This window comes from Bidens hawaiensis, unplaced genomic scaffold, assembly GCF_021521415.1.
Source record: "Bidens hawaiensis isolate Kalapana, Puna unplaced genomic scaffold, B.hawaiensis_p1.1 tig00017053_1, whole genome shotgun sequence".
NCBI lineage: Eukaryota > Viridiplantae > Streptophyta > Magnoliopsida > Asterales > Asteraceae > Bidens > Bidens hawaiensis.
The window spans coordinates 427125-432832 of record NW_027492583.1 but is presented as its reverse complement, the minus strand read 5'-3'; the positions used below and the strand labels follow the sequence as shown (position 1 = coordinate 432832).

The 5708-nt window shown below is 36.6% G+C and overlaps 1 pseudogene across 1 annotated transcript; it reads right to left on the bottom strand.

Annotated features, from left to right (window-relative positions):
* Positions 1 to 1277: 1277 nt before the first annotated feature.
* Positions 1278 to 3443, bottom strand: LOC143552942 (putative NAC domain-containing protein 94; annotated as a pseudogene). The gene is made up of 3 exons (XR_013138737.1): positions 2889 to 3443; positions 2349 to 2617; positions 1278 to 2059 (listed from the first exon to the last, which is right to left on the bottom strand). The product of XR_013138737.1 is annotated as a putative NAC domain-containing protein 94 (transcript).
* Positions 3444 to 5708: the final 2265 nt, after the last annotated feature.

The window sequence follows — 5708 nt, the reverse complement described above, 5'->3', positions numbered from 1 at the left end:
TCGCCTATGCCAGAGTATTACATTAGTCGTAGCATACCGGTCTTACCGTTTTATGATAACGGTACCTACTATCATCACAGATACTATTTGGGAGATGGGATATATCGAGAGGTGTTTCGGGGGTTCTCAAAAAACGTTGCCATTATGTGAAAAACCCATGTCGTGTATGGTCAATGGCAAAAATAAGCGATGCCATGTATACGTGTATCATATTGTATAATATGATTTTAGAAGACAAAGGCAAAGCAATATGCCAACACTATATACCAGGGATCATTCTAGAACAATTCCCTGAACCAACCGAAGGACAGGAAACACAAAACATTCACGAGCTCACATCAAGTGAAATATATAACCAACTTAAGGTGGATTTGGTTCAACACGAAAACGAGCAGGAGACGGGGACGAAGAAGAGGAGGAGGACAAAGATGAAGACGTGGAGGAGGACGAAGATAACGAATAGATTAGTACTTTTATATGTATTTTTTTATTTTTTGGTGTGTTTTTTATTTTGGTTATAATTTATTTTTCTTTTATTTAGTTAATTTAATAAATTTTAATAACTTAATGGTTTCTGTATATGCTTAAATAACTTATGAAAAGAAAATAATAAAACTTTATTGACTGGACGTCACGTGTCACAATTCGTCTCAATTTGTAGTCTTTCCACTGCACATAGCCTAAAAGTAAACCAAAATCTTGGTAATTATAGACTCAATTTTAGCCGATAATTAAAACAACTGAACCGACCCATATACATGCAACAGAGATCCGTATAGAGGAAATGCCTACAAGAACGACTAGGTGAAGGAGCACATAACAGTCCGCACCCTAGTCGTTACGTTGACTCTACTTATGTGAACCCAGAAACATGATGTTAATGACTATTTACAGATCCATGTGATGAATTCATTGCAACATGATGCAAGTGTTTTTCAGATATTAATTTAACTCCTTATTCATAGCATGACATGCTAGCTTATGAATTATATATATTCTAGTCAAGGTGGGATTAGAATTTAGAAAATCATATGACTCTCATTTGTAAAACAATTCATCATGCATGGGAACAAATGGTAATTAATTACCTCGATCACCTAGCAGTACCATTTTCACGAGTTAAGTCCACAAAATATATATATTGCACAGCCTAATATATAATACACTAGAGATCATACCAGCTAGCTGTCAAGATATACCATCAGCCGTAAAAGTCCAAACAAAGCAAATCACAATTAACACAGATTACATATATATATATTTAGTTATGGCAGAAGTTTATTACCTCAAAAATCGAAAACCCTAATTATGTCAATATATGTCATTTTACATATAATGAATCAGCCTTATCACTTAAGACAACTACCTTTAACATCCTAAAACATAACATGATTATACCAAAGTCATTGCTTGTTGCACGTCAAGTTTACACTATGCATGCAACTTCATTAGTTATAACTTGAACTTAACTTATAATAAGCATAGTAGCAAATTACTTGAATGGGTCAATGGAGTCTTTGCTTCCTTCACTCAACATCGAATTCCATTCCCAAAGTCGATCTGGAAATGCTCCTTGAACCGCTCCGGCTAAGTAATTAGGTGCAAGAAGCGCTTGCGGATACACGCAAGGTGACAGTTCTTGATGTGGTGGGGGTGGTTGTTGCATGAGCAAATCGTTACCGGAGGGATTCGGAGAGTAGTTAGAACAAACATTGAGTTGATAATTGTTGATATTAAGAAGTTGAGAGGGTGGGCAATTATCTAGAGCTTGTTGGGAGCTTAATATCCTATGTAGATCGTCAATGTTGTACGAGTTAATAGGGTTTGAGACACCCAAAGCAGTTCCGACAATATCTGTTGTGGTCGTGCCACTGGTTTTGTCTTCATTATGGTGAGAAGATTGGCCTCCAAAACAGTTGAAACTTGGATCCTGTGACATCTGCTTGTTATTGTGACTCGAAGATATTAAGGTACCCCTTGTTGTTTGGAGGGTACGAGGTAGAGATGGATGGTCTTCAACTCCAGTTCGTTTGTAAACCCTACACAATGATATCTCTGCCTGCAAACACAAAGCCATAGTAAAAACAAACAGGAATCCAACAAACATGATAACCAGATCCATATGTACTTACATAAGTATTAAAAGCTAGCTAGCGGTGATATTGACCTAGACAGGAGAGAGAGAGAGAGAGAGAGAGAGAGATATGCATTTAAAGCCAGCGGTGAGATTGGTACATGAGTTTAAGATCAATTCATGCTTGTTAAAATAAATATGGTTGCTTGCACTTGTTCATGATCAATTCAAGTTGATAGATCTAGATAATAAAAGAAATGCACACTAGACTGACCTTTTGTAATCTTTCGAACTCGTGTGGGGGTAATCGGTATTCATTCATGATCCAACTACTTCGAATTCCTTTAGGAGCTTTTCCAGAATAAAAAACAAGGGTTTTCTTTAACCCGATGGATCGAAAGTTGTCGGTCCTTATCATTCAATCGGCTCCCGTGGCCTTCCAGTTGCCTGAAGTTGTCACACGGTTAGGTCGATCCCCGTTGCGGTACTTTCTATCTCTTGGCACATAGAAAAACCATTCTTTCTCTCCTATTGCTGCCAAAGCTGAATCACATGTGACACAAGATCCATATCATATATATTCTTTATCTTAATTAATTTCTTGTACGAACATCATGAACAAAGTAAACTGTTTAATTAGGTCAAGATTCAAGATCCTGAAAAATGGTGTTCTTGAAATAGATTTAGAGTTCAAGTAACAAGAAAGTAAGAAATAGATTCTAAAATAGTTGATTGTTGAATCAAACAAAAGAAGGCCGAAAGAATTACAAGATCCAGAAGAAAGGAGAAAATAAATAAATGAAGTGATGTATACCAGGAAGTTCCCACGGGTCATATCGATAAAGATCAAGAAAAGTGATGAGCTCCACATTGAATTTCTTGCCCTCTACCTTACGGCGAAGGTAGAACTCAACAAGCTCTTCCTCAGTTGGATGAAACCGGAAGCCGGGCATCACCGTGTCCTTTTCATGATCATCATCATCCTGCACCTCATGTCTTTTGTTTCTTATCTCCTCTTCTTGGTTCATCATCGCCCTTGCTAGCTCCTATTGCCATAAACCGTTGACTGGTGCCTCTTTAAACACCAATAATAACGTACCCTCGTGTCATATCTTCTAAGTTCTAACTCAAACCTTGCATTTAGAGTATCCGTACCACTCATCAAAAGTAAATTTTACAAGTCGGTAATTGAGTTGGCTATTAGGTCTCGTGCTTGATGTTTGACGTGGGTGGGTGATATCCCATAAAATCTGCAAATAATTTGACTATATTTGGATGATTAGAACAAGACTTTTCTAATGTGTTAATACCATGCTAACCAATAATATCACGTAAATCATATAATACAACATATAGATACGTGGCCAAAAGGTTATTGTAGCAATATTTAAACATGAGACGCGCACTACTTGAGCATTAGGTCTTACTCCGCTATTTACCGTTGTAAATTTCCGCAAATAGCCTCTAAATTTTAATATTATGAATGTTTTGCAACCGACAATAGAGTCTAGCAACTTTTAAGATTTTCGTTGCAAGTTGATCACTAAGAGCAAGTATTGTGGAGAGGCGGTGGGGCGCCCCTCCCTACAACGTCATCCACTTTAACCCCCCAAATATTATACTACTTTGAAGGAGGACGCCATCCCCCCTTCCCACCATTAGAATGACGCCTGTCTCGCCCAGTATCACAATCATTGCAATTTTTGAATGGTTTCACTACGTGAATATTGACATTCAGCCACACGAAAAAAGTGTGGCCGTAGGCCTTTAGTCACACACATTTGGTTCAGGTCATATGTGGCCAAAGGTCGCGACACCATGGGTATGATATCGCCACACACAATTTTTAGTGGTCTTATGTGGTAATAAGTGTGGCTAAAGGGTACAGGTATTAGTTGCTGGCCATCAAGAAGCCTCTCCAATAAGTGTGGCTAAACGGTAGAAAATGGACACATGACTATTTATTATGAGTGACCATTGCACGTATAGAGCCACATGAATTAATGTTTCAGCCACATGAATTTTATAATAATGTGGCCAATAGGGTTGTGTTAAGCGTGCATTGTGACTTATAGCGTGTGGATATAGCAAAGCAATGGCCACTTAAATTTAATAATAGTGTGGCTAATTATATTATATAAACACTGGATATTACATTAAAAGTGGCTAAATATGTTTACTTGCTACTCAAACACTCCTTTGTAGATTATAGTGTGGCTATTGTCTTACCGTTTGTCACACATAATGTTTTTCTTAATTTAAAGTGTGGCTATTGTCAAACTTTTCGTCACACATAGTGAGGTACTGTGTGGCTAATCATATCATATAGACACTGGAGGTTAATGTCAATGTGGCTAAAAATGTGAACTTGCTAGTCAAAAACTCTTTTGTAGTTTGTGGTGTGACCATTGTCTTACCGTTTGTCACACATAATGCTATTCGTAATTTAAAGTGTGGCTATTGTCAAACTTTTCGTCACACATAGTGAGTTACTGTGTGGCTAATCATATCTTATAGACACTGGAGGTTATTGCCAATGTGGCAAAACATGTGAACTTGCCAGTCAAACACTCTTTTGTAGTTTGTGGTGTGGCTATTGTTTTACCGTTTGTCACAAATAATGTTTTTCCTAATTTAAAGTGTGGCTAATGTCAAACTTTTCGTCACACATAGTGATGTATTGTATGGTCAATCATATCATATAGACACTGTAGGTTATTGTTATTGTGGCTAAAAATGTAACTAAACACATTAGCATAAATTCAAAACATGTTTTTTAATAAGTTTAACAAACCCAACAACATAAATTCAAAACAGGTTTACATTACCAAACCTTAACTAATAAGTTATAAATTCAAAATATTTGAAACTACTACTAATTACTACCGACCTCAAACTTTCTTATAAGCTCATCAGATTGTTTTTGCCTCCTTTCTTCATTTTCCTTACGTTCTTTTTCCATTTGTTCCATTCGTTGCTCGTTCTTCCAACTCGTTTCTTGACTTCCTTTCATTTTCTAGTTCTTTTTCCATTTCGGCTCTAACTTTTTGAACCTAAAGTTGTTAAAAATATTAGCATCATAACTAATAAAGGGTTAATGTAAGGCAAAACCTCAAAGCCAAGTAGGGGTGTTCACGGTCCGGTTTTCGCGGTTTTTCGTCAAACTATAAACCAAACCGTTGGTAACGGTTTTTAATTTATGTAAACCAAAACCAAACCGTATAACTTTTAAACCGAACCAAACCAAACCGTTACTAACGGTTTGGTTCCGGTTTGGTTTCATGGACCTGAACCCGAACCAACCCGTTTATATATAACACCCACAAAATCAGTATGTAATTTTCATTTAAATTTTTAGTTATAAACCGAACCAACCCGTTTATGAGTATACCACATGTATATTAAATTATAGTGTTAGCAGTTTTTATGTTACCAAATGTATATGAAATATGAAACGGTCTATTTCATTTGCTCGCCCCTGGTTGATATGTTATACCTAATTATATAACAAAACGAAAAATGATAAAGATAACTTACAAATGCGTGTTATGACTTTTCCGTACAAAAATCCAATCCAACAAGGCTATTAATGTTGAGCTCGCCCACCCAATACTTTTTTTGCTTTCTTTGCTGA